The sequence below is a fragment of the Leiobunum rupestre genome, chromosome 7 (genome assembly GCF_980474605.1).
Source record: "Leiobunum rupestre chromosome 7, qqLeiRupe1.1.hap1, whole genome shotgun sequence".
NCBI classification, from domain to species: Eukaryota; Metazoa; Arthropoda; class Arachnida; order Opiliones; family Sclerosomatidae; genus Leiobunum; species Leiobunum rupestre.
Window position 1 is genome coordinate 28,914,690 of NC_143390.1, and position 22,092 is coordinate 28,936,781.

The 22,092-nt window shown below is 42.1% G+C and overlaps 59 non-coding genes across 59 annotated transcripts; all 59 read left to right on the forward strand.

Annotated features, from left to right (window-relative positions):
* Nucleotides 1–5,688: 5,688 nt before the first annotated feature.
* Nucleotides 5,689–5,760, forward strand: TRNAC-GCA (transfer RNA cysteine (anticodon GCA)). Its single transcript has one exon. It is a non-coding gene; the product is annotated as a tRNA-Cys (tRNA).
* Nucleotides 5,761–5,866: 106 nt separating this feature from the next.
* TRNAC-GCA (transfer RNA cysteine (anticodon GCA)) lies at nt 5,867–5,938 on the forward strand. The gene has a single exon. It is a non-coding gene; the product is annotated as a tRNA-Cys (tRNA).
* Nucleotides 5,939–6,045: 107 nt separating this feature from the next.
* Nucleotides 6,046–6,117, forward strand: TRNAC-GCA (transfer RNA cysteine (anticodon GCA)). Its single transcript has one exon. It is a non-coding gene; the product is annotated as a tRNA-Cys (tRNA).
* A 107-nt stretch (nt 6,118–6,224) lies between these two features.
* TRNAC-GCA (transfer RNA cysteine (anticodon GCA)) lies at nt 6,225–6,296 on the forward strand. Its single transcript has one exon. It is a non-coding gene; the product is annotated as a tRNA-Cys (tRNA).
* A 107-nt stretch (nt 6,297–6,403) lies between these two features.
* On the forward strand, nt 6,404–6,475 carry TRNAC-GCA (transfer RNA cysteine (anticodon GCA)). The gene has a single exon. It is a non-coding gene; the product is annotated as a tRNA-Cys (tRNA).
* A 107-nt stretch (nt 6,476–6,582) lies between these two features.
* Nucleotides 6,583–6,654, forward strand: TRNAC-GCA (transfer RNA cysteine (anticodon GCA)). The gene has a single exon. It is a non-coding gene; the product is annotated as a tRNA-Cys (tRNA).
* Nucleotides 6,655–6,761: 107 nt separating this feature from the next.
* TRNAC-GCA (transfer RNA cysteine (anticodon GCA)) lies at nt 6,762–6,833 on the forward strand. The gene has a single exon. It is a non-coding gene; the product is annotated as a tRNA-Cys (tRNA).
* A 107-nt stretch (nt 6,834–6,940) lies between these two features.
* Nucleotides 6,941–7,012, forward strand: TRNAC-GCA (transfer RNA cysteine (anticodon GCA)). The gene has a single exon. It is a non-coding gene; the product is annotated as a tRNA-Cys (tRNA).
* Nucleotides 7,013–7,119: 107 nt separating this feature from the next.
* Nucleotides 7,120–7,191, forward strand: TRNAC-GCA (transfer RNA cysteine (anticodon GCA)). The gene has a single exon. It is a non-coding gene; the product is annotated as a tRNA-Cys (tRNA).
* Nucleotides 7,192–7,298: 107 nt separating this feature from the next.
* TRNAC-GCA (transfer RNA cysteine (anticodon GCA)) lies at nt 7,299–7,370 on the forward strand. The gene has a single exon. It is a non-coding gene; the product is annotated as a tRNA-Cys (tRNA).
* Nucleotides 7,371–12,760: 5,390 nt separating this feature from the next.
* TRNAC-GCA (transfer RNA cysteine (anticodon GCA)) lies at nt 12,761–12,832 on the forward strand. Its single transcript has one exon. It is a non-coding gene; the product is annotated as a tRNA-Cys (tRNA).
* A 106-nt stretch (nt 12,833–12,938) lies between these two features.
* Nucleotides 12,939–13,010, forward strand: TRNAC-GCA (transfer RNA cysteine (anticodon GCA)). The gene has a single exon. It is a non-coding gene; the product is annotated as a tRNA-Cys (tRNA).
* A 126-nt stretch (nt 13,011–13,136) lies between these two features.
* On the forward strand, nt 13,137–13,208 carry TRNAC-GCA (transfer RNA cysteine (anticodon GCA)). Its single transcript has one exon. It is a non-coding gene; the product is annotated as a tRNA-Cys (tRNA).
* A 107-nt stretch (nt 13,209–13,315) lies between these two features.
* Nucleotides 13,316–13,387, forward strand: TRNAC-ACA (transfer RNA cysteine (anticodon ACA)). Its single transcript has one exon. It is a non-coding gene; the product is annotated as a tRNA-Cys (tRNA).
* Nucleotides 13,388–13,494: 107 nt separating this feature from the next.
* TRNAC-GCA (transfer RNA cysteine (anticodon GCA)) lies at nt 13,495–13,566 on the forward strand. Its single transcript has one exon. It is a non-coding gene; the product is annotated as a tRNA-Cys (tRNA).
* A 107-nt stretch (nt 13,567–13,673) lies between these two features.
* Nucleotides 13,674–13,745, forward strand: TRNAC-GCA (transfer RNA cysteine (anticodon GCA)). Its single transcript has one exon. It is a non-coding gene; the product is annotated as a tRNA-Cys (tRNA).
* Nucleotides 13,746–13,890: 145 nt separating this feature from the next.
* Nucleotides 13,891–13,962, forward strand: TRNAC-GCA (transfer RNA cysteine (anticodon GCA)). The gene has a single exon. It is a non-coding gene; the product is annotated as a tRNA-Cys (tRNA).
* Nucleotides 13,963–14,088: 126 nt separating this feature from the next.
* Nucleotides 14,089–14,160, forward strand: TRNAC-GCA (transfer RNA cysteine (anticodon GCA)). Its single transcript has one exon. It is a non-coding gene; the product is annotated as a tRNA-Cys (tRNA).
* Nucleotides 14,161–14,432: 272 nt separating this feature from the next.
* On the forward strand, nt 14,433–14,504 carry TRNAC-GCA (transfer RNA cysteine (anticodon GCA)). The gene has a single exon. It is a non-coding gene; the product is annotated as a tRNA-Cys (tRNA).
* Nucleotides 14,505–14,630: 126 nt separating this feature from the next.
* Nucleotides 14,631–14,702, forward strand: TRNAC-GCA (transfer RNA cysteine (anticodon GCA)). The gene has a single exon. It is a non-coding gene; the product is annotated as a tRNA-Cys (tRNA).
* A 107-nt stretch (nt 14,703–14,809) lies between these two features.
* On the forward strand, nt 14,810–14,881 carry TRNAC-ACA (transfer RNA cysteine (anticodon ACA)). Its single transcript has one exon. It is a non-coding gene; the product is annotated as a tRNA-Cys (tRNA).
* A 107-nt stretch (nt 14,882–14,988) lies between these two features.
* Nucleotides 14,989–15,060, forward strand: TRNAC-GCA (transfer RNA cysteine (anticodon GCA)). Its single transcript has one exon. It is a non-coding gene; the product is annotated as a tRNA-Cys (tRNA).
* A 107-nt stretch (nt 15,061–15,167) lies between these two features.
* TRNAC-GCA (transfer RNA cysteine (anticodon GCA)) lies at nt 15,168–15,239 on the forward strand. Its single transcript has one exon. It is a non-coding gene; the product is annotated as a tRNA-Cys (tRNA).
* A 107-nt stretch (nt 15,240–15,346) lies between these two features.
* On the forward strand, nt 15,347–15,418 carry TRNAY-AUA (transfer RNA tyrosine (anticodon AUA)). The gene has a single exon. It is a non-coding gene; the product is annotated as a tRNA-Tyr (tRNA).
* A 107-nt stretch (nt 15,419–15,525) lies between these two features.
* Nucleotides 15,526–15,597, forward strand: TRNAC-GCA (transfer RNA cysteine (anticodon GCA)). The gene has a single exon. It is a non-coding gene; the product is annotated as a tRNA-Cys (tRNA).
* A 107-nt stretch (nt 15,598–15,704) lies between these two features.
* Nucleotides 15,705–15,776, forward strand: TRNAY-AUA (transfer RNA tyrosine (anticodon AUA)). Its single transcript has one exon. It is a non-coding gene; the product is annotated as a tRNA-Tyr (tRNA).
* A 107-nt stretch (nt 15,777–15,883) lies between these two features.
* On the forward strand, nt 15,884–15,955 carry TRNAC-GCA (transfer RNA cysteine (anticodon GCA)). Its single transcript has one exon. It is a non-coding gene; the product is annotated as a tRNA-Cys (tRNA).
* A 107-nt stretch (nt 15,956–16,062) lies between these two features.
* Nucleotides 16,063–16,134, forward strand: TRNAC-GCA (transfer RNA cysteine (anticodon GCA)). Its single transcript has one exon. It is a non-coding gene; the product is annotated as a tRNA-Cys (tRNA).
* Nucleotides 16,135–16,241: 107 nt separating this feature from the next.
* On the forward strand, nt 16,242–16,313 carry TRNAC-GCA (transfer RNA cysteine (anticodon GCA)). The gene has a single exon. It is a non-coding gene; the product is annotated as a tRNA-Cys (tRNA).
* A 107-nt stretch (nt 16,314–16,420) lies between these two features.
* On the forward strand, nt 16,421–16,492 carry TRNAY-AUA (transfer RNA tyrosine (anticodon AUA)). The gene has a single exon. It is a non-coding gene; the product is annotated as a tRNA-Tyr (tRNA).
* Nucleotides 16,493–16,599: 107 nt separating this feature from the next.
* On the forward strand, nt 16,600–16,671 carry TRNAC-GCA (transfer RNA cysteine (anticodon GCA)). The gene has a single exon. It is a non-coding gene; the product is annotated as a tRNA-Cys (tRNA).
* Nucleotides 16,672–16,778: 107 nt separating this feature from the next.
* Nucleotides 16,779–16,850, forward strand: TRNAC-GCA (transfer RNA cysteine (anticodon GCA)). The gene has a single exon. It is a non-coding gene; the product is annotated as a tRNA-Cys (tRNA).
* A 107-nt stretch (nt 16,851–16,957) lies between these two features.
* Nucleotides 16,958–17,029, forward strand: TRNAC-GCA (transfer RNA cysteine (anticodon GCA)). Its single transcript has one exon. It is a non-coding gene; the product is annotated as a tRNA-Cys (tRNA).
* A 126-nt stretch (nt 17,030–17,155) lies between these two features.
* On the forward strand, nt 17,156–17,227 carry TRNAC-GCA (transfer RNA cysteine (anticodon GCA)). The gene has a single exon. It is a non-coding gene; the product is annotated as a tRNA-Cys (tRNA).
* Nucleotides 17,228–17,353: 126 nt separating this feature from the next.
* Nucleotides 17,354–17,425, forward strand: TRNAC-GCA (transfer RNA cysteine (anticodon GCA)). The gene has a single exon. It is a non-coding gene; the product is annotated as a tRNA-Cys (tRNA).
* A 272-nt stretch (nt 17,426–17,697) lies between these two features.
* On the forward strand, nt 17,698–17,769 carry TRNAC-GCA (transfer RNA cysteine (anticodon GCA)). The gene has a single exon. It is a non-coding gene; the product is annotated as a tRNA-Cys (tRNA).
* A 107-nt stretch (nt 17,770–17,876) lies between these two features.
* On the forward strand, nt 17,877–17,948 carry TRNAC-GCA (transfer RNA cysteine (anticodon GCA)). The gene has a single exon. It is a non-coding gene; the product is annotated as a tRNA-Cys (tRNA).
* Nucleotides 17,949–18,055: 107 nt separating this feature from the next.
* Nucleotides 18,056–18,127, forward strand: TRNAC-GCA (transfer RNA cysteine (anticodon GCA)). The gene has a single exon. It is a non-coding gene; the product is annotated as a tRNA-Cys (tRNA).
* A 107-nt stretch (nt 18,128–18,234) lies between these two features.
* TRNAC-GCA (transfer RNA cysteine (anticodon GCA)) lies at nt 18,235–18,306 on the forward strand. Its single transcript has one exon. It is a non-coding gene; the product is annotated as a tRNA-Cys (tRNA).
* A 107-nt stretch (nt 18,307–18,413) lies between these two features.
* Nucleotides 18,414–18,485, forward strand: TRNAC-ACA (transfer RNA cysteine (anticodon ACA)). Its single transcript has one exon. It is a non-coding gene; the product is annotated as a tRNA-Cys (tRNA).
* Nucleotides 18,486–18,592: 107 nt separating this feature from the next.
* On the forward strand, nt 18,593–18,664 carry TRNAC-GCA (transfer RNA cysteine (anticodon GCA)). Its single transcript has one exon. It is a non-coding gene; the product is annotated as a tRNA-Cys (tRNA).
* Nucleotides 18,665–18,771: 107 nt separating this feature from the next.
* Nucleotides 18,772–18,843, forward strand: TRNAY-AUA (transfer RNA tyrosine (anticodon AUA)). Its single transcript has one exon. It is a non-coding gene; the product is annotated as a tRNA-Tyr (tRNA).
* A 107-nt stretch (nt 18,844–18,950) lies between these two features.
* Nucleotides 18,951–19,022, forward strand: TRNAC-GCA (transfer RNA cysteine (anticodon GCA)). Its single transcript has one exon. It is a non-coding gene; the product is annotated as a tRNA-Cys (tRNA).
* A 107-nt stretch (nt 19,023–19,129) lies between these two features.
* On the forward strand, nt 19,130–19,201 carry TRNAC-GCA (transfer RNA cysteine (anticodon GCA)). The gene has a single exon. It is a non-coding gene; the product is annotated as a tRNA-Cys (tRNA).
* A 107-nt stretch (nt 19,202–19,308) lies between these two features.
* TRNAC-GCA (transfer RNA cysteine (anticodon GCA)) lies at nt 19,309–19,380 on the forward strand. Its single transcript has one exon. It is a non-coding gene; the product is annotated as a tRNA-Cys (tRNA).
* Nucleotides 19,381–19,506: 126 nt separating this feature from the next.
* On the forward strand, nt 19,507–19,578 carry TRNAC-GCA (transfer RNA cysteine (anticodon GCA)). Its single transcript has one exon. It is a non-coding gene; the product is annotated as a tRNA-Cys (tRNA).
* Nucleotides 19,579–19,704: 126 nt separating this feature from the next.
* Nucleotides 19,705–19,776, forward strand: TRNAC-GCA (transfer RNA cysteine (anticodon GCA)). Its single transcript has one exon. It is a non-coding gene; the product is annotated as a tRNA-Cys (tRNA).
* Nucleotides 19,777–20,048: 272 nt separating this feature from the next.
* Nucleotides 20,049–20,120, forward strand: TRNAC-GCA (transfer RNA cysteine (anticodon GCA)). The gene has a single exon. It is a non-coding gene; the product is annotated as a tRNA-Cys (tRNA).
* Nucleotides 20,121–20,227: 107 nt separating this feature from the next.
* TRNAC-GCA (transfer RNA cysteine (anticodon GCA)) lies at nt 20,228–20,299 on the forward strand. The gene has a single exon. It is a non-coding gene; the product is annotated as a tRNA-Cys (tRNA).
* A 107-nt stretch (nt 20,300–20,406) lies between these two features.
* Nucleotides 20,407–20,478, forward strand: TRNAC-GCA (transfer RNA cysteine (anticodon GCA)). Its single transcript has one exon. It is a non-coding gene; the product is annotated as a tRNA-Cys (tRNA).
* A 107-nt stretch (nt 20,479–20,585) lies between these two features.
* TRNAC-GCA (transfer RNA cysteine (anticodon GCA)) lies at nt 20,586–20,657 on the forward strand. Its single transcript has one exon. It is a non-coding gene; the product is annotated as a tRNA-Cys (tRNA).
* A 107-nt stretch (nt 20,658–20,764) lies between these two features.
* Nucleotides 20,765–20,836, forward strand: TRNAC-ACA (transfer RNA cysteine (anticodon ACA)). The gene has a single exon. It is a non-coding gene; the product is annotated as a tRNA-Cys (tRNA).
* A 107-nt stretch (nt 20,837–20,943) lies between these two features.
* Nucleotides 20,944–21,015, forward strand: TRNAC-GCA (transfer RNA cysteine (anticodon GCA)). Its single transcript has one exon. It is a non-coding gene; the product is annotated as a tRNA-Cys (tRNA).
* A 107-nt stretch (nt 21,016–21,122) lies between these two features.
* TRNAC-GCA (transfer RNA cysteine (anticodon GCA)) lies at nt 21,123–21,194 on the forward strand. Its single transcript has one exon. It is a non-coding gene; the product is annotated as a tRNA-Cys (tRNA).
* A 107-nt stretch (nt 21,195–21,301) lies between these two features.
* On the forward strand, nt 21,302–21,373 carry TRNAC-GCA (transfer RNA cysteine (anticodon GCA)). Its single transcript has one exon. It is a non-coding gene; the product is annotated as a tRNA-Cys (tRNA).
* Nucleotides 21,374–21,480: 107 nt separating this feature from the next.
* TRNAC-GCA (transfer RNA cysteine (anticodon GCA)) lies at nt 21,481–21,552 on the forward strand. Its single transcript has one exon. It is a non-coding gene; the product is annotated as a tRNA-Cys (tRNA).
* A 106-nt stretch (nt 21,553–21,658) lies between these two features.
* On the forward strand, nt 21,659–21,730 carry TRNAC-GCA (transfer RNA cysteine (anticodon GCA)). The gene has a single exon. It is a non-coding gene; the product is annotated as a tRNA-Cys (tRNA).
* A 107-nt stretch (nt 21,731–21,837) lies between these two features.
* On the forward strand, nt 21,838–21,909 carry TRNAC-GCA (transfer RNA cysteine (anticodon GCA)). The gene has a single exon. It is a non-coding gene; the product is annotated as a tRNA-Cys (tRNA).
* Nucleotides 21,910–22,019: 110 nt separating this feature from the next.
* On the forward strand, nt 22,020–22,091 carry TRNAC-GCA (transfer RNA cysteine (anticodon GCA)). Its single transcript has one exon. It is a non-coding gene; the product is annotated as a tRNA-Cys (tRNA).
* Nucleotide 22,092: the final 1 nt, after the last annotated feature.

Consider the following 22,092-nt stretch of genomic DNA (forward strand, 5'->3'; position numbering starts at 1 on the left):
ATCTTTAGTATATTCCCCAAGTATCCTCAAGAATTACCACCATATCCTCCATGGGTTCCAAGAACCTTTTGACTAACAAGGAGACGACCCGAGGTGTAACGCACCGATTTGGTAAAAACTCGGGGGTTTGGTAACTTGAAACACCCTAAAGGGAAATGTCTCCATAGGCAACCGTTTTGCCATGGCAACCAAAAAGGTTTTTGACAATACAAAATGGAAATTTTCCTATTGAATATAACATGGGAATCTGACCAAATGTAAGGGTACCCCTGTAATGATTTTAATCAACTTCGAACTTTTTCATTATTTTCTTATTTATATTTTCTATTTTTAGCATTTTCAAAAATTAAATTTTTTTACAGGGGGTACCCTTAATATTGGTCAGATTCCCATGTTATTTTCTATGGGAAAATTTCCATTTTGTGTTGTCAAAAACATTTTTGGTTGCCATGGCAAAACGGTTGCCTATGGAGACATTTCCCTTTAGGATGTTTCAAGTTACATGAAGGTCTACCAAACCCCCGAGTTTGAACAAAATCGGTGTGTTACACCTCGGGTCGTCTCCTTGTAAGTGGCAATTCTAATTTGGCAAAAAGTCAAGTCAAGACGTCAAAAACGGAAACCATAATGATGGTTGTGATAGCATTAAATTCTCAGAACATAACTTTTATTTTTTGCTATTTACAATAATATTCACAATTGCCAACAACTATTTTGGGTTCGGTAGATAGAAATTATTGAAGTATTCCATCGGATTGAATTTCGAAGTATTCCATTCGTATACATCAGGAATCCATACCTCTACTTGGAATGCTTATCCTGCCGTATCGCGTAGGGTAAGATCACTCTGACGGCTATGTTAACATAGTGACGTCAAAAAACCCGTTAGCCACTTCGAGACGAAAATCTGACGCGATAAGCAATCCAAGTAGAGGTATGGATTCCTGTATACATAGATTAAATATGGACCCTGCCGATGATTGAGACTGTTGAAGTTTACTCTATAACATATCTTTGTTCATAATCACTTCATTTAAGCATAACCTGAAATAAGAAATAAGTAACTATCCCTAATTTGCTAATGTTATCCGATTGGAGCATGTACCTTAATTCTCACGCTCCCACTGATTTTTCAAAACACGTTTTGCCAGAAAACATTGTCCTGTACTAAATATATTATAATAACTATCCTCTTACATCGTATAAAATAGGTTTATAAATAAGTAAATCGAAGTTTTTCCTATTTCCCTCAAGCGGTGGTTTTTGGAAGCTTATAACGGGATAATGGTGAAACAGACGAAATTTCAACAGAATTTCCACCATAGAAATAGAAATTATATTAGAACCACTGTGCTTTCCTCCAAACCCAAAGGAAACGGGCCATCTAGAAGGCTGCCATTAGGGTAGAATCGGGCTATCCGCGCCATCTGACAAGCGCATTAAACATTGTCGCCATGGTTACGGTGGAAATTTCGAAGGCGGTTAGCCACTGCGAATCGCGTCGTGCGTAGTGACTGTACTTTTGTGTTTGCGTTTTTCGTGTCTATAAGGATACTTCTACGTGTTATATACTTCAGATATATAATATTCGATTTCGTAAGACTGTAAAACTACCAAAAACAGGTTATTTATATGTAAATCTCTTATAACGAGTAACATATTACAAAAATAATAAATTAAACTAACCAAAATTATATAAAATATACCCTTTTTAGTTATCGAATAATCCGTATGATGTCGCTTTAGACGTGTCCATTTTTTTGAACTTTTCAACTTAAGGCGGGATCCTTGAAATCTATCAAAAATCGATAGCGATAAAATCCGAGTGCGATTGTAAGCATCTTAAATTAAATGTAGTTAAATATAAATAAATAATAATCCTGTAAGTTGTTTGAAAAGTGCACGCTTTTATGAGCTTCTAGCGTTGACCGCTAAGTGGTTTTATATAATCTTTGTCTAAAGTTACAAAAATGCCATAGAAAATATAGAATAGGAATAGCAAATCAACTGATTTACCATCTCGGGTACTTTAACTTCTTTAAGCTTATTAATTTCAGGTAAGTTCATGACTTAGGCCTCGTCTACAGAAATATTGATCGAAAGCAACCTTTAGCTTTAGAACCTGGAGATATATTTTTAAATCCTTTCAAAGCTAGAGTTGCTATTCCTCTTCTATATTTTCCGTGGATATTCTTCTTTTCCACGTGCTACTAGACCGTGTATATGGAGAAAAATATTATTTTGTCAATTATTTGTGACTCCCACTGAACCAAAATGCTGGTTACGCTACTGTTTGAAAATGAAATTTCCACTCCTATCTTTATAACTCTTCAAACGATCAATGATAAGAGAGTTAAGTTGCCTCTTCTAACAAATTTCGATCGACAGGACGCTACGGACCTCTATCGAATAAAATTACAATTAAAAATAGTTTTTTTTTAAATTCAAATTACAGAAATTTACTGTATAATAAAAATTAAAAACAACGAATTAATCTTGTACACAAGCGTTTTAAACATTTTTAATAATAAAAACCCTCATGGTACCATTATCAAGAGGAAAATTAGAAATTTACTTGTTTTTTATTTAACGAAAATGTATTATTGATATTTTTAAAACTGTTATTTTTTCCTTTAGTTGGGGCTCCAAAGATAGGACCAGGGACCTCTATTAAATAAATATACAAATAAAAAAAGCTTGTTTTTTAAAATTCCAATGACATAAATTTACTTCAATTGTAGGTTAAAATTGTAGGTTAAATTTACTTCGACATCTAAATTTAATGAAAAAATGTCGATGATTTTATCCTTTAGTATGTTTTAGGGCGGACAACTTGATACGTTCACTGTAGGTATACAAGAGCCAGCCTGGAGGGTATGTATCTCAGGCGCGTGATGAATAGCGTAGGAAAACGCGCTAACGACCAAAGTTGGAAACGGGCCCAATTTGAGAAGATGGGTGGGGCTATTTGGTGTCTCCATCCGCAAAAGTAGCGGGGGCAGGCTGCCTTGTTTTCCTAAAGACCATTTTGATGAACGTGGAGACGGGGAGGGGGGTCTTTTATTGTGCTCGTTATAATGGGCTCCGCCGAGGCCATTCCCCAAAATATTTTTGAAATGTTGATCTAATCGATCCGGACGAAGACCTCCGCCTGATTCTATTCCGAGCGTCGACGCTGTACAGCATTTACCTCGTTCCCGGCCGTTCCGTTACGACGAAATTGTAGTATTTTCTACAAGTAGTCTTCGTCGTGGATGGGATACTGCGAGAGTTGGGCTTCTCCGCTGAAGGGACTGTTTTGGGGCAGGCACTGATCAGGAGTGTTTGTGCAGGCCCCGGGAATTGTTACATGTAACCAAGTCCCATCAAAGAGTTCCAATGTTGATTTAGTTGATTGAGGAGAGCTTCTCTTTCGCGAACTATCCGCCTCCTCCCCCGCCGCCGCTCGTCATCTTTCTCTCCCCATTATCCCTTTTCTCTTCCTCATCTTTTCTTCCCTTTATGGATGAAAAAGAAATTTTCCGCCAAGCCGCGTCGTCTTGTGTGTACCCATCCTTACCAGACTTAACATACTACCTCTACCGGTCTCCCCTTTATAAGAACGATTTTTTACGTAAGCTCACAAAACTTAATAGCAGATTCTTAAAATATTTACTTTTATTTTTTATTAATATCTCCGTCCAAATTATTTAATAGTAAATATGTTTATACGTTAATTTTTTATATTATACGCGTAAATGCAATCTCGTAAAAGGATTATTGTTGGTTCTTCATATTTACTCGAGCGTGTGCGTCTAAAATCTTTCTTTATTTATTTAGTTAATCATTTTAGTTTTATTTATTAGTTAAATATATAAGTACCCCATTGAAATATACTTTCCAGTCACGTCACGTATTATTTTTTTATCACCCGATTCTCTCTCAACCCATCCACCATTTCGCGTCATTATTTATTTTTCAAGTTGACACTCTCACCCACTAGATGCCGCCTGCGTCGCGTTGATAAGAATTTCGTCGACAGGAATTTTTTTCCGCCTGTTCTCTCTCTCCCGTCCGGTTTTGTTCCCACTCGAAACGTCAATACATAAAAGCAATTACCGCGGATATAAACATTTTTTAAATATACATATGTAACCGCAAAATGCGTGCGCAGTATTCAAACTCAATTCTAGTACAATGTTATGAAAACGTCCTCGCAAAATGTTTTAAATTGTTTTCCGACCAAATATTTTTTGTTTGAGAGGGCCCCCCTCTCATTCGCAAATATTATTCCGCGTTAACCCCCCCAATTTGAAGAGATTTGTACATAGCCCCCCCCTGTTTCGCTCCATTTTTATGACAGTATTATTTATCAGATCCGCATCCAGCTATTGTCCGGCACGTTCGATCAACTTTGCGGACTGTCCCGGATTTAATAAATATTGACCCCTCCATTCTTCGCGTAAACCTTCTATCTTTTATTACGTGTGGATGCTTGCAAAGGGTGAAAGTTGAGGTGCGGCGAGGGGAGAGGCAATCACAGAAGCGTACTTTATATTCCTTTTTAATTCGGACATGTCTCTCGCCCATCGATTTCCATACTACCTCTAGCGCTTTTCCTCGGTAAGACCCTGAGAAAGGCAAACAGAGGGGAAATAGGAGTTATATTTTTAGTGGCTAGCGTCCTAGAATGGCCGAAAAACATCCATTGTATCTGTCTGAAGATATATTTACATCGAGAAACTGAATTTCGCCGAGATATTTATATTTTAGTAGGCCTATTGGATAATTTTTAATAAAAAGTGTTGTCAATTTTGATCCGTTCACCTGATGTTCCCCTCTAATATTTGAAGAGGCAATTGGCCCATTTAGCACCCTCTTACCCCCTTTCATTACGAGGCCTCACCTGACGTTTCATTTACCTTTTGGGTTTTTTTCGCTTTCATTGTAATGGGGCTCTATTTTACGTACAATTTATATCCCTTCCGTGGCAGAAATAGACGCTATTTAAACCTTTTCGGTGTCAAAAACAGTTCGACGACGTGAAGTGGCGTCGGCTGCTCCAAACAGAAATAGCAAAGCGTGAGAAACGCGAGAAGAGAATTCGGGACATTTTTTTCGCGACCGAAAACTCTGTATTTATCCTCTTTTTCTCTCTGTCAAAAACTTCAAACGCACAGTTTCCGCAAAAAAAGCGGTTCCAAAAGACGAAAGTGTCTCTCTCTCCCCCTCCGTCAGTACGTTCCAGATCTGCCACTGATGCGCGGGGAGCACCCATTACTTTACCCCCGTGTCCTATCGCTAATAAAGAATCTCTTTTCGTTCTTTACAGAAAGTCCCTGGAGTGTTTTTGGGGTGAAATTCGATTTTTTTACTGCCAAAAAGTGTAAGTAACACTTTCTACGGAAGCGGAAATATCGCTGTCACTTCGCGCTGTCTATATTTTTATTGAGTCACTCGATATATACGAAGACTTTCGCTGATGCTTAGCCACTTATTTGTTGGACGTATTTATGCCGTTTCTACCTATATCCACTACACTATTTCTCGCTATTTCCAAACTGATTCGAATCTAGGGTGCGATTCGAAATGCGTGGTTAAATTCCCACGCAACCTCTCCGCCTCTCACGTATGCGAACGCGACTTTCCGGGGAAGATAAAACTCGGCGCGTATTGTTCGTACGCCGTTCTAGGAGAGAAAACTTCGTCGGGGATATAGCTCAGTGGTAGAGCATTCGACTGCAGATCGAGAGGTCCTTGGTTCAAATCCGAGTGTCCCCTTTACGACCATTTTGTTTACGCTGAAAATTGTTCGTCTATTGATTTATATCATTTTTTCACTTTCTAGTTAACTTTCTGAAGGCTATTTTCACCTCAAAAATTCGTCGGGGATATAGCTCAGTGGTAGAGCATTCGACTGCAGATCGAGAGGTCCTTGGTTCAAATCCGAGTGTCCCCTTTACGTCCCTTTTGTTTAAAGTGGAAATTATTCATTTAAGGAATTTAGTCAGTTTTTGTACCATATTGTTAACTCTTTGACGGCCATTTTCACCGTAAACGGCCGGCGGGGATATAGCTCAGTGGTAGAGCATTCGACTGCAGATCGAGAGGTCCTTGGTTCAAATCCGAGTGTCCCCTTTACGACCCTTTTGTTTAAAGTGGAAATTATTCTTTTACGGAATTTAGTCAGTTTTTGTACCATATTGTTAACTCTTTGACGGCCATTTTCACCGTAAACGGCCGGCGGGGATATAGCTCAGTGGTAGAGCATTCGACTGCAGATCGAGAGGTCCTTGGTTCAAATCCGAGTGTCCCCTTTACGTCCCTTTTGTTTAAAGTGGAAATTATTCATTTAAGGAATTTAGTCAGTTTTTGTACCATATTGTTAACTCTTTGACGGCCATTTTCACCGTAAACGGCCGGCGGGGACATAGCTCAGTGGTAGAGCATTCGACTGCAGATCGAGAGGTCCTTGGTTCAAATCCGAGTGTCCCCTTTACGACCCTTTAGTTTAAAGTGGAAATTATTCTTTTACGGAATTTAGTCAGTTTTTGTACCATATTGTTAACTCTTTGACGGCCATTTTCACCGTAGACGGCCGGCGGGGATATAGCTCAGTGGTAGAGCATTCGACTGCAGATCGAGAGGTCCTTGGTTCAAATCCGAGTGTCCACTTTACGACCCTTTTGTTTAAAGTGGAAATTATTCTTTTACGGAATTTAGTCAGTTTTTGTACCATATTGTTAACTCTTTGACGGCCATTTTCACCGTAAACGGCCGGCGGGGATATAGCTCAGTGGTAGAGCATTCGACTGCAGATCGAAATGTCCTTGGTTCAAATCCGAGTGTCCACTTTACGACCCTTTTGTTTAAAGTGGAAATTATTCTTTTACGGAATTTAGTCAGTTTTTGTACCATATTGTTAACTCTTTGACGGCCATTTTCACCGTAAACGGCCGGCGGGGATATAGCTCAGTGGTAGAGCATTCGACTGCAGATCGACAGGTCCTTGGTTCAAATCCGAGTGTCCCCTTTACGTACCTTTTGTTTAAAGTGGAAATTATTCTTTTACGGAATTTAGTCAGTTTTTGTACCATATTGTTAACTCTTTGACGGCCATTTTCACCGTAAACGGCCGGCGGGGACATAGCTCAGTGGTAGAGCATTCGACTGCAGATCGAGAGGTCCTTGGTTCAAATCCGAGTGTCCCCTTTACGACCCTTTAGTTTAAAGTGGAAATTATTCTTTTACGGAATTTAGTCAGTTTTTGTACCATATTGTTAACTCTTTGACGGCCATTTTCACCGTAGACGGCCGGCGGGGATATAGCTCAGTGATAGAGCATTCGACTGCAGATCGAGAGGTCTTTGGTTCAAATCCGAGTGTCCCCTTTACGACCCTTTTTTGTTTAAAGTGGAAATTATTCTTTTACGGAATTTAGGCAGTTTTGAGTCTCGTTTGCTTTTTCGTCGGGAACGGTTGTCTTTTTTACGCTCTCGTTCTCGGTGTTTTCTTGCGGCGGTACGTACCACTTTAGCGGTTTTCTACCGTGTTTTCTTTTTACCTTTCTCGTTGTTTTCATTTTTCGTGTTTGGATTTTATTTTTCTTCTTACGGTTGTCCCCGATTTCGGGAGGCCGCCACTATGGAGGCGCTAAAGCGTAGCGTCTTTGTGGTTGTCGACTCCGGGTATTACTAAGGAGATTATTGCAGTATCGGTTAAAATGGTTTTCGGAACTGATGCTATTTCATCGGTTGTCCCTGGTGTAGGTGGTTTTTTTGTTTGTTTTTTTTTACTGAAGCGGACGCGGAAGAATGTATTAAGTCGGGGTTGATGGTCGGCGGCGTTTTACGGGCGGTCGAAAGTGTATCGGCGCGATCTGTTATTTTGAAGTTTCTCGAAGTGCCGGAGTTTGTCACGGACGACGCTATTCGCGTTAAACTAGAAGCTTACGGGTGTGAACTTAAAGGCGCTTTCGTGTGGGTAAAGTCCGATGGCTTGTACTACGGGGAGCGTAACGTTCGCGTCACGTTGCCTCAAGGTGTATCTTCGCTGCCTTACAGTTTAAAGGTATTGGATGTTATGGGTCGTGAAAACGTTTATCGCGTTCGCCACGAAGCACAGACCCGGGTTTGCAACGGTTGTCTCCATTCTGGACACCTCTATCAAGATTGTCCCAACAATATCTGTCGTCGCTGTGGTCATGGTGGTCATTTGGCCAGGTCATGCCCTGGGCAGGGTACTGCCGCCTAAAAGATGGAAGAGCGTCGACGCGATATTTCCGGTTCCCGCAATGAAGTCGCCGACAAAGTACAAAGGACAGAGGATCCCGCAAATGTACGACCTGCTGGGTCTGATATGTCAAAGCGGAAACCAGAAGGTGACATCGACATGGCTGATGCTGATTTAGACGACTCGCTTTTTGCCAACCGCCTTTCCAAGGTTGCGGTGGGCAGTGGGAAGCATTCCCTCCCCACTTCGAGTTCAGATTTGGATCCCGCCAAACGTCAACTACCTTTCAACCAACCTGGGTTCCAGTTTCCGTCGCTCGAGGCAGTTCGGAACTCGAGTCTTCCTCCGTCTACTACTGCACCGTCTCCGGGAGCTGCTTTGTCGTCGTCTTTCTTCCAACCTCCAAACGCTCATGGTTCTCCGGGTAATTTCTCTTAATATCAATGGTCTACGTGATGTCAATAAGATGAAAGAACTAGTGGAATATGTAAAAACATTTGACATTATTTTTTTACAAGAAACTCATTGGGATTCGTCTCATGTTGCGCTTTTTAAAAATATGTATTTCGGTAAATGTTTTTTATCTAACGATGACGCTACGGGGTTTTGCGGGGTATCAATTTTAATTAATCCGAAACTCGATTTTAAAACTGCAAATGTTTTTCATATTGTTCGGGGTCGTAGTTTATTAGTTTCGGCTGAAATATCCGGTGATCTATTTCATTTTTTAAATGTGTACGCGCCTAATTCGGCGACTGACCGTGAGTTGTTCTTTACAGTCATCGCATCTAACTGTCCTACCGGCCGTTTAATTTTAGGCGGCGATTTTAACGATATTTGTCATAGCCTACGGGACCGCCTTCCTGCTAGTTGTAGACCTAACAAGTCACAATTTACAGCCCTTCATAGACTTGCCGCCAAATTACATGTTACTGACACTTTTCGACTCAAAAACAATGACAAAAGGGACTTTACGTGTTCTGGCAACGTTTTTGGCCGGTTTATCCGCTCTCGCATTGATTACATTTTCGTAAAAAAATTTGATTCTTTGAATATTCAAAATGCTTTTATTCGTGACTGTCCGATTTCCGATCATCGCGCCGCGATCGCTCATTTTGATTTTGGAGGAGTTCCTAGGGGCCCTGGAACCTGGTCCTTTAACGATTCGCTACTTGAGGATGAGGTTTTCTGTTCGTGCGTCAGGCGAATTATCACTAGGAGTCGCTCACGCGAACACTATTCTACGTATATTTTTGACTGGTACGAAACCCTCAAACGTACAATTCGTGATTACGCAATATTTTACGGGAAGGCCGCCGCTTCCGAACGTCGGCACACCAGGACGCTCTTGGCTTGTCAGTTGGAAGAGTTGTCACGTCGTTTATCGATGCAAGACCCGGTTTGTGGCGAATTCGTCAAAGTTCAAAATTTGATCAAGGAACATGACCACTATCTATTGCGGGGCGCTGTAATTCGCTCCAATACCGAGTGGCGTGATTTGGGGGAGCAACCTTCGGGCTATTTCTTGAGTCTCGAAAAACATCGGCAAACCCGGCGGACAATTAAAAACTTGACTTTAGCAGACGGCTCATCAATTCACGATGGCGCTTCCGTTCGTCAGGAAATATTTTCTTATTATGAAAACATGTATCGCGCGTCGGACAGTGATGACTCTCAAGCTGCACGTTTTGCTTCCTTTGTTGCCGGAAAGTTACCACCGGATTTGTCTGCCGCTTGCGAAAGTCCCGTTTCTTGGGAAGACATCCACAAATCTTTGAACGCTATGGCAATAGGCCGTAGCCCAGGTCTCGATGGCTTCACAGTCCATTTTTGGCGTTTCGTACTCCCGTTGATAGCCAAGGATTTCGTAAGGCTTGTTGAAGTCATGTTTGCCACGGGACAAATGCCTCTCTCTGTGACTCAAGGCATGATCATTCTTTTACCGAAAGACGGCGACTTAACGTTATTGTCTAATTGGCGTCCCATCACGTTGCTCAACGTCGACCGTAAAGTTATTGGTAAAGTCTTGGCTACTCGCATGGCATTGGTGGCGCCTACAGTCATTTCGCCCTGCCAAACTGGAGCTATTCGTGGCCGTGATGTCGCGGGCACAACACGATACCTTGGCGACGTTGCCTCGTATCTGGCACTCCACAGACAGCCGGGACTTTTCTTGAAAATGGACTTACGGAAAGCGTACGATTTCGTGAACTGGTCATTTCTATTCCGGGTACTGCAAGCTTTCGGGTTCGGTCCCCATTTTCTCCGATGGATTCAACTACTCCTGGTGGGTGGTCGTACAACGATCAAGGTCAATGGTTTTTTGACGAACTTTTTTCGTCTTGGAAGATCTGTCCGTCAGGGCTGTCCTTTAAGCCCTTTATTATACACTTTTTCGACCGAGCCACTTTGCCTCGCGTTATCGCAGTCTTCGAGTATCCCGCGTCTGCGTATTTGCAACAGCGACTCCCCGGTACTCTTTCAACATGTAGACGACAACACTTTGTCTTTAGCGGCTGAAACTTCGGTACGCGTCGTGGTATCGATTTATCATGACTACGGCAGCGCTTCTGGGGCGGTTATAAATCTGGACAAAAGTAGCGGGCAATGGCTCGGTTCTTGGACAAACGGACCAGACAAACGGATTGAAGGAATTATGGTATCCAAGGAGCCATTAAAGGTCTTAGGGGTAGTACTTACTTCGAACCACGCTCTCTCTGACGCTCTCAACTGGGAACCGGCTTTTTTACGTATTATGGCTGTCTTGCGCGCGTGGAAACGGCGCGTGCTTTCACTCTTCGGGAAATTAATAATAATAAATTGTCTGGCCACTTCCAAGCTTTGGCACCTCACTCGTGTATTGCCTTTGTCGAATAAACTTGCTGCCCAAATAAAAGCTGCTTTTCTGGATTTTATTTGGGGCTCTGGCTATCACGCTCTCGCTTATTCAACGCTGATCAGACCAAAGGTAGTCGGCGGTTTTGGCTTAGTGGATGTCGTCCAGAAACTACACTTTATGCGTATCCAAGAGTGCCAAACACTCATCCTGCGTGAGTTACCCGTTCATGACGAATCCATACACAACAACTTACTGTTGGAATACGGCAGTGGGTTGACAAGACAAGAAGAAACTTTCCGTCCGCCATTTAATCGGGCTCTGCTTGGGCGTATGCCGCCTCGCTACGTCGAACTCCTCACAAGTTGGCACTCGCATCTTACGACTATAGGCTCTACCGTGATGCCTCGGTCAGATCCACTTTCCGAACCACTGTTTCTGAATCCTCGAATTTCTTTACCACAGCGCTATCACAAAGAATCCGTATTATGGCTCAGGCTGGCTTCAAAACACTGCGCGACATCCATTACGAAGTCATCCCCGGTTTTATACGACCTCATGCCTTGATTGAACAGTGCCAGATCGAACTCCCTTATAGCGAATTACCTCTCGATCGACTTCTCGAATTGTACACCTTGATCCGGTCTGCACTGCCAGCTGACTGGGCTGTTCTCTTTCATGTTTCAGCGCCTCCGGTGCTCACGTCGTCGGATCGGTCAATTCCTTACCTCGAAATCCGCCGTAACGCTAGTGAAATTTTAAATACGCCGCAAAGTTTAAAATCTATTGCCTTCGATCGTTTTGCGGGGACATTCCCTGAATCTTCCGGCGAAGAACGGTGGCGGTCTTTCTTTGGGGGTCCCCTCCCTCGAGTGAAGTTTAAAACTTTGGCCAACACTACCCTTGGAGCCACTTTATCCTCTACCAATTTCAAAATTATTCATCAAGCTCTCGCAGTGAAGAGTCGACTTTTCAAAGCTGGTCTTGTGACAACGGATCGTTGTCCATTATGTGACAATGCCCCCGAAACGGTTGCACATTTGTTCCTGTCTTGCTCGGTAACGCGAAACACCTGGCACCAAGTATTCACAATGTTGTCTGTCTATTTGCAACAACCAGGCTTTCAATTCGGTAGCGAACATTTCGAACTTATTATTTATCACCGCGTTGATCGGAAATTGGGACAGTGTAACGACTTTTGGCATTGCCTTTTTCTATTAATGAGTGTAATTAAGCATGAACTTTGGAAGTATCGATGTAAAATAGTTTTTGAGCAGGAACTAAACAAACCTAGTGTGTGGTGCTCTCAACTATTTCTGGCCAACATACGGCGCGAAATTAGACTTCTCACCCTGGTATACTTGAAACATCCCTCTAAATTTGATCTTGTAAAGGTTTTAAACAATTTTCTTAATTTATTACCCTAACATTTTATCTGTTATGTGTTAAGTAGTGACAATTCTAAAAGTATTTATTTCTCTATTGACTTTTGATGTATGGCATTGTTGTATATGACGAATATGTATAGTTTTCTTGATAGTTGAATAAAAAAAAAAGCATTCGACTGCAGATCGAGAGGTCCTTGGTTCAAATCCGAGTGTCCCCTTTACGACCCTTTTGTTTAAAATGGAAATTATTCTTTTACGGAATTTAGGCAGTTTTCATACCATATTGTTAACTCTTTGATGGCCATTTTCACCTCAATCAGCTGCCGGGGATATAGCTCAGTGGTAGCGCATTCGATTGCAGATCGAGAGGTCCTTGGTTCAAATCCGAGTGTCCCCTTTACGACCCTTTTGTTTAAAGTGGAAATTATTCTTTTACGGAATTTAGTAAGTTTTTTACCATATTGTTAACTCTTTGACGGCCATTTTCACCTCAATCAGCTGCCGGGGATATAGCTCAGTGGTAGAGCTTTCGACTGCAGATCGAGAGGTCCTTGGTTCAAATCCGAGTGTCCCCTTTGCGACCATTTTGTTTAAAGTGGAAATTATTCATTTAAGGAATTTAGTCAGTTTTTGTACCATATTGTTAACTCTTTGACGGCCATTTTCACCGTAAACGGCCATTTTCACCGTAAACGGCCGGCGGGGATATAGCTCAGTGGTAGAGCATTCGACTGCAGATCGAGAGGGCCTTGGTTCAAATCCGAGTGTCCCCTTTACGACCCTTTTGTATAAAGTGGAACTTATTCTTTTACGTTATTTAGGCAGATTTTGAAAAATATTGTTAACTCTTTGATGGCCATTTTCACCTCAATCAGCTGCCGGGGATATAGCTCAGTGGTAGCGCATTCGTTTACAGATCGAGAGGTCCTTGGTTCAAATCCGAGTGTCCCCTTTACGACCCTTTTGTTTAAAGTGGAAATTATTCATTTAAGGAATTTAGTCAGTTTTTGTACCATATTGTTAACTCTTTGACGGCCATTTTCACCGTAAACGGCCGGCGGGGATATAGCTCAGTGGTAGAGCATTCGACTGCAGATCGAGAGGTCCTTGGTTCAAATCCGAGTGTCCCCTTTACGACCCTTTTGTTTAAAGTGGAAATTATTCTTTTATGGAATTTAGTCAGTTTTTGTACCATATTGTTAACTCTTTGACGGGATTTTTCACCGTAAACTGCCGGCGGGGATATAGCTCAGTGGTAGAGCATTCGACTGCAGATCGAGAGGTCCTTGGTTCAAATCCGAGTGTCCCCTTTACGACCCTTTTGTTTAAAGTGGAAATTATTCTTTTACGGAATTTAGTCAGTTTTTGTACCATATTGTTAACTCTTTGACGGCCATTTTCACCGTAAACGGCCATTTTCACCGTAAACGGCCATTTTCACCGTAAACGGCCGGCGGGGATATAGCTCAGTAGTAGAGCATTCGACTGCAGATCGAGAGGTCCTTGGTTCAAATCCGAGTGTCCCCTTTACGACCCTTTTGTTTAAAGTGGAAATTATTCTTTTATGGAATTTAGTCAGTTTTTGTACCATATTGTTAACTCTTTGACGGCCATTTTCACCGTAAACGGCCATTTTCACCGTAAACGGCCGGCGGGGATATAGCTCAGTGGTAGAGCATTCGACTGCAGATCGAGAGGGCCTTGGTTCAAATCCGAGTGTCCCCTTTACGACCCTTTTGTATAAAGTGGAAATTATTCTTTTACGTTATTTAGGCAGATTTTGAAAAATATTGTTAACTCTTTGATGGCCATTTTCACCTCAATATAGCTCAGTGGTAGCGCATTCTTTTACAGATCGAGAGGTCCTTGGTTCAAATCCGAGTGTCCCCTTTACGACCCTTTTGTTTAAAGTGGAAATTATTCATTTAAGGAATTTAGTCAGTTTTTGTACCATATTGTTAACTCTTTGACGGCCATTTTCACCGTAAACGGCCGGCGGGGATATAGCTCAGAGGTAGAGCATTCGACTGCAGATCGAGAGGTCCTTGGTTCAAATCCGAGTGTCCCCTTTTCGACCCTTTTGTTTAAAGTGGAAATTATTCTTTTACGGAATTTAGTCAGTTTTTGTACCATATTGTTAACTCTTTGACGGCCATTTTCACCGTAAACGACCATTTTCACCGTAAACGGCCGGCGGGGATATAGCTCAGTGGTAGAGCATTCGACTGCAGATCGAGAGGGCCTTGGTTCAAATCCGAGTGTCCCCTTTACGACCCTTTTGTATAAAGTGGAACTTATTCTTTTACGTTATTTAGGCAGATTTTGAAAAATATTGTTAACTCTTTGATGGCCATTTTCACCTCAATCAGCTGCCGGGGATATAGCTCAGTGGTAGCGCATTCGTTTACAGATCGAGAGGTCCTTGGTTCAAATCCGAGTGTCCCCTTTACGACCCTTTTGTTTAAAGTGGAAATTATTCATTTAAGGAATTTAGTCAGTTTTTGTACCATATTGTTAACTCTTTGACGGCCATTTTCACCGTAAACGGCCGGCGGGGAAATAGCTCAGTGGTAGAGCATTCGACTGCAGATCGAGAGGTCCTTGGTTCAAATCCGAGTGTCCCCTTTACGACCCTTTTGTTTAAAGTGGAAATTATTCTTTTATGGAATTTAGTCAGTTTTTGTACCATATTGTTAACTCTTTGACGGCCATTTTCACCGTAACCGGCCGGCGGGGATATAGCTCAGTGGTAGGGCATTCGACTGCAGATCGAGAGGTCCTTGGTTCAAATCCGAGTGTCCCCTTTACGACCCTTTTGTTTAAAGTGGAAATTATTCTTTTACGTTATTTAGGCAGATTTTGAAAAATATTGTTAACTCTTTGATGGCCATTTTCACCCCAATCAGCTGCCGGGGATATAGCTCAGTGGTAGCGCATTCGATTATAGATCGAGAGGTCTTTGGTTCAAATCCGAGTGTCCCCTTTACGACCCTTTTGTTTAAAGTGGAAATTATTCATTTAAGGAATTTAGTCAGTTTTTGTACCATATTGTTAACTCTTTGACGGCCATTTTCACCGCAAACGGCCGGCGGGGATATAGCTCAGTGGTAGAGCATTCGACTGCAGATCGAGAGGTCCTTGGTTCAAATCCGAGTGTCCCCTTTACGACCCTTTTGTTTAAAGTGGAAATTATTCTTTTACGTTATTTAGGCAGATTTTGAAAAATATTGTTAACTCTTTGATGGCCATTTTCACCCCAATCAGCTGCCGGGGATATAGCTCAGTGGTAGCGCATTCGATTATAGATCGAGAGGTCTTTGGTTCAAATCCGAGTGTCCCCTTTACGACCCTTTTGTTTAAAGTGGAAATTATTCATTTAAGGAATTTAGTCAGTTTTTGTACAATATTGTTAACTCTTTGACGGCCATTTTCACCGCAAACGGCCGGCGGGGATATAGCTCAGTGGTAGAGCATTCGACTGCAGATCGAGAGGTCCTTGGTTCAAATCCGAGTGTCCCCTTTACGACCCTTTTGTTTAAAGTGGAAATTATTCTTTTACGGAATTTAGTCAGTTTTTGTACCATATTGTTAACTCTTTGACGGCCATTTTCACCGTAAACGGCCGGCGAGGATATAGCTCAGTGGTAGAGCATTCGACTGCAGATCGTGAGGTCCTTGGTTCAAATCCGAGTGTCCCCTTTACGACCCTTTTGTTTAAAGTGGAAATTATTCTTTTATGGAATTTAGTCAGTTTTTGTACCATATTGTTAACTCTTTGACGGGATTTTTCACCGTAAACGGCCGGCGGGGATATAGCTCAGTGGTAGAGCATTCGACTGCAGATCGAGAGGTCCTTGGTTCAAATCCGAGTGTCCCCTTTACGACCCTTTTGTTTAAAGTGGAAATTATTCTTTTACGTTATTTAGGCAGATTTTGAAAAATATTGTTAACTCTTTGATGGCCATTTTCACCCCAATCAGCTGCCGGGGATATAGCTCAGTGGTAGCGCATTCGATTATAGATCGAGAGGTCTTTGGTTCAAATCCGAGTGTCCCCTTTACGACCCTTTTGTTTAAAGTGGAAATTATTCATTTAAGGAATTTAGTCAGTTTTTGTACAATATTGTTAACTCTTTGACGGCCATTTTCACCGCAAACGGCCGGCGGGGATATAGCTCAGTGGTAGAGCATTCGACTGCAGATCGAGAGGTCCTTGGTTCAAATCCGAGTGTCCCCTTTACGACCCTTTTGTTTAAAGTGGAAATTATTCTTTTACGGAATTTAGTCAGTTTTTGTACCATATTGTTAACTCTTTGACGGCCATTTTCACCGTAAACGGCCGGCGAGGATATAGCTCAGTGGTAGAGCATTCGACTGCAGATCGAGAGGTCCTTGGTTCAAATCCGAGTGTCCCCTTTACGACCCTTTTGTTTAAAGTGGAAATTATTCTTTTATGGAATTTAGTCAGTTTTTGTACCATATTGTTAACTCTTTGACGGGATTTTTCACCGTAGACGGCCGGCGGGGATATAGCTCAGTGGTAGAGCATTCGACTGCAGATCGAGAGGTCCTTGGTTCAAATCCGAGTGTCCCCTTTACGACCCTTTTGTTTAAAGTGGAAATTATTCTTTTACGGAATTTAGTCAGTTTTTGTACCATATTGTTAACTCTTTGACGGCCATTTTCACCGTAAACGGCCATTTTCACCGTAAACGGCCGGCGGGGATATAGCTCAGTAGTAGAGCATTCGACTGCAGATCGAGAGGTCCTTGGTTCAAATCCGAGTGTCCCCTTTACGACCCTTTTGTTTAAAGTGGAAATTATTCTTTTATGGAATTTAGTCAGTTTTTGTACCATATTGTTAACTCTTTGACGGCCATTTTCACCGTAAACGGCCATTTTCACCGTAAACGGCCGGCGGGGATATAGCTCAGTGGTAGAGCATTCGACTGCAGATCGAGAGGGCCTTGGTTCAAATCCGAGTGTCCCCTTTACGACCCTTTTGTATAAAGTGGAAATTATTCTTTTACGTTATTTAGGCAGATTTTGAAAAATATTGTTAACTCTTTGATGGCCATTTTCACCTCAATATAGCTCAGTGGTAGCGCATTCTTTTACAGATCGAGAGGTCCTTGGTTCAAATCCGAGTGTCCCCTTTACGACCCTTTTGTTTAAAGTGGAAATTATTCATTTAAGGAATTTAGTCAGTTTTTGTACCATATTGTTAACTCTTTGACGGCCATTTTCACCGTAAACGGCCGGCGGGGATATAGCTCAGTGGTAGAGCATTCGACTGCAGATCGAGAGGTCCTTGGTTCAAATCCGAGTGTCCCCTTTACGACCCTTTTGTTTAAAGTGGAAATTATTCTTTTACGGAATTTAGTCAGTTTTTGTACCATATTGTTAACTCTTTGACGGCCATTTTCACCGTAAACGGCCGGCGGGGATATAGCTCAGTGGTAGAGCATTCGACTGCAGATCGAGAGGTCCTTGGTTCAAATCCGAGTGTCCCCTTTACGACCATTTTGTTTACGCTGAAAATTATTCTTTTACGGAATTTAGTCATTTTTTGTACCATATTGTTAACTCTTTGACGGCCATTTTCACCGTAAACGGCCGGCGAGGATATAGCTCAGTGGTAGAGCATTCGACAGCAGATCGAGAGGTCCTTGGTTCAAATCCGAGTGTCCCCTTTACGACCCTTTTGTTTAAAGTGGAAATTATTCTTTTATGGAATTTAGTCAGTTTTTGTACCATATTGTTAACTCTTTGACGGCATTTTTCACCGTAAACGACCGGCGGGGATATAGCTCAGTGGTAGAGCATTCGACTGCAGATCGAGAGGTCCTTGGTTCAAATCCGAGTGTCCCCTTTACGACCCTTTTGTTTAAAGTGGAAATTATTCATTTACGGAATTTAGTCAGTTTTTGTACCATATTGTTAACTCTTTGATGGCCATTTTCACCTTAATCAGCTGCCGGGGATATAGCTCAGTGGTAGCGCATTCGATTACAGATCGAGAGGTCCTTGGTTCAAATCCGAGTGTCCCCTTTACGACCCTTTTGTTTAAAGTGGAAATTATTCTTTTACGGAATTTAGTCAGTTTTTGTACCATATTGTTAACTCTTTGACGGGATTTTTCACCGTAAACGGCCGGCGGGGATATAGCTCAGTGGTAGAGCATTCGACTGCAGATCGAGAGGTCCTTGGTTCAAATCCGAGTGTCCCCTTTACGACCCTTTTGTTTAAAGTGGAAATTATTCTTTTACGTTATTTAGGCAGATTTTGAAAAATATTGTTAACTCTTTGATGGCCATTTTCACCCCAATCAGCTGCCGGGGATATAGCTCAGTGGTAGCGCATTCGATTATAGATCGAGAGGTCTTTGGTTCAAATCCGAGTGTCCCCTTTACGACCCTTTTGTTTAAAGTGGAAATTATTCATTTAAGGAATTTAGTCAGTTTTTGTACAATATTGTTAACTCTTTGACGGCCATTTTCACCGCAAACGGCCGGCGGGGATATAGCTCAGTGGTAGAGCATTCGACTGCAGATCGAGAGGTCCTTGGTTCAAATCCGAGTGTCCCCTTTACGACCCTTTTGTTTAAAGTGGAAATTATTCTTTTACGGAATTTAGTCAGTTTTTGTACCATATTGTTAACTCTTTGACGGCCATTTTCACCGTAAACGGCCGGCGAGGATATAGCTCAGTGGTAGAGCATTCGACTGCAGATCGAGAGGTCCTTGGTTCAAATCCGAGTGTCCCCTTTACGACCCTTTTGTTTAAAGTGGAAATTATTCTTTTATGGAATTTAGTCAGTTTTTGTACCATATTGTTAACTCTTTGACGGGATTTTTCACCGTAGACGGCCGGCGGGGATATAGCTCAGTGGTAGAGCATTCGACTGCAGATCGAGAGGTCCTTGGTTCAAATCCGAGTGTCCCCTTTACGACCCTTTTGTTTAAAGTGGAAATTATTCTTTTACGGAATTTAGTCAGTTTTTGTACCATATTGTTAACTCTTTGACGGCCATTTTCACCGTAAACGGCCATTTTCACCGTAAACGGCCGGCGGGGATATAGCTCAGTAGTAGAGCATTCGACTGCAGATCGAGAGGTCCTTGGTTCAAATCCGAGTGTCCCCTTTACGACCCTTTTGTTTAAAGTGGAAATTATTCTTTTATGGAATTTAGTCAGTTTTTGTACCATATTGTTAACTCTTTGACGGCCATTTTCACCGTAAACGGCCATTTTCACCGTAAACGGCCGGCGGGGATATAGCTCAGTGGTAGAGCATTCGACTGCAGATCGAGAGGGCCTTGGTTCAAATCCGAGTGTCCCCTTTACGACCCTTTTGTATAAAGTGGAAATTATTCTTTTACGTTATTTAGGCAGATTTTGAAAAATATTGTTAACTCTTTGATGGCCATTTTCACCTCAATATAGCTCAGTGGTAGCGCATTCTTTTACAGATCGAGAGGTCCTTGGTTCAAATCCGAGTGTCCCCTTTACGACCCTTTTGTTTAAAGTGGAAATTATTCATTTAAGGAATTTAGTCAGTTTTTGTACCATATTGTTAACTCTTTGACGGCCATTTTCACCGTAAACGGCCGGCGGGGATATAGCTCAGTGGTAGAGCATTCGACTGCAGATCGAGAGGTCCTTGGTTCAAATCCGAGTGTCCCCTTTACGACCCTTTTGTTTAAAGTGGAAATTATTCTTTTACGGAATTTAGTCAGTTTTTGTACCATATTGTTAACTCTTTGACGGCCATTTTCACCGTAAACGGCCGGCGGGGATATAGCTCAGTGGTAGAGCATTCGACTGCAGATCGAGAGGTCCTTGGTTCAAATCCGAGTGTCCCCTTTACGACCATTTTGTTTACGCTGAAAATTATTCTTTTACGGAATTTAGTCATTTTTTGTACCATATTGTTAACTCTTTGACGGCCATTTTCACCGTAAACGGCCGGCGAGGATATAGCTCAGTGGTAGAGCATTCGACAGCAGATCGAGAGGTCCTTGGTTCAAATCCGAGTGTCCCCTTTACGACCCTTTTGTTTAAAGTGGAAATTATTCTTTTATGGAATTTAGTCAGTTTTTGTACCATATTGTTAACTCTTTGACGGCATTTTTCACCGTAAACGACCGGCGGGGATATAGCTCAGTGGTAGAGCATTCGACTGCAGATCGAGAGGTCCTTGGTTCAAATCCGAGTGTCCCCTTTACGACCCTTTTGTTTAAAGTGGAAATTATTCATTTACGGAATTTAGTCAGTTTTTGTACCATATTGTTAACTCTTTGATGGCCATTTTCACCTTAATCAGCTGCCGGGGATATAGCTCAGTGGTAGCGCATTCGATTACAGATCGAGAGGTCCTTGGTTCAAATCCGAGTGTCCCCTTTACGACCCTTTTGTTTAAAGTGGAAATTATTCTTTTACGGAATTTAGTCAGTTTTTGTACCATATTGTTAACTCTTTGACGGCCATTTTCACCGTAAACGGCCGGCGGGGATATAGCTCAGTGGTAGAGCATTCGACTGCAGATCGAGAGGTCCTTGGTTCAAATCCGAGTGTCCCCTTTACGACCCTTTTGTTTAAAGTGGAAATTATTCTTTTACGGAATTTAGTCAGTTTTTGTACCATATTGTTAACTCTTTGACGGCCATTTTCACCGTAAACGGCCGGCGGGGATATAGCTCAGTGGTAGAGCATTCGACTGCAGATCGAGAGGTCCTTGGTTCAAATCCGAGTGTCCCCTTTACGACCATTTTGTTTACGCTGAAAATTATTCTTTTACGGAATGTAGTCAGTTTTTGTACCATATTGTTAACTCTTTGACGGCCATTTTCACCGTAAACGGCCGGCGGGGATATAGCTCAGTGGTAGAGCATTCGACTGCAGATCGAGAGGTCCTTGGTTCAAATCCGAGTGTCCCCTTTACGACCATTTTGTTTACGCTGAAAATTATTCTTTTACGGAATTTAGTCAGTTTTTGTACCATATTGTTAACTCTTTGACGGCCATTTTCACCGTAAACGGCCGGCGGGGATATAGCTCAGTGGTAGAGCATTCGACTGCAGATCGAGAGGTCCTTGGTTCAAATCCGAGTGTCCCCTTTACGACCCTTTTGTTTAAAGTGGAAATTATTCTTTTACGGAATTTAGTCAGTTTTTTACCATATTGTTAACTCTTTGCCGGCATTTTTCACCGTAAACGACCGGCGGGGATATAGCTCAGTGGTAGAGCATTCGACTGCAGATCGAGAGGTCCTTGGTTCAAATCCGAGTGTCCCCTTTACGACCCTTTTGTTTAAAGTGGAAATTATTCTTTTATGGAATTTAGTCAGTTTTTGTACCATATTGTTAACTCTTTGACGGCATTTTTCACAGTAAACGACCGGCGGGGATATAGCTCAGTGGTAGAGCATTCGACTGCAGATCGAGAGGTCCTTGGTTCAAATCCGAGTGTCCCCTTTACGACCCTTTTGTTTAAAGTAGAAATTATTCTTTTACGGAATTTAGTCAGTTTTTTACCATATTGTTAACTCTTTGACGGACATTTTCACTTCAATGCTGCAGCTGCCGGGGATATAGCTCAGTGGTAGAGCATTCGACTGCAGATCGAGAGGTCCTTGACTCAAATCCGAGTGTCCCCTT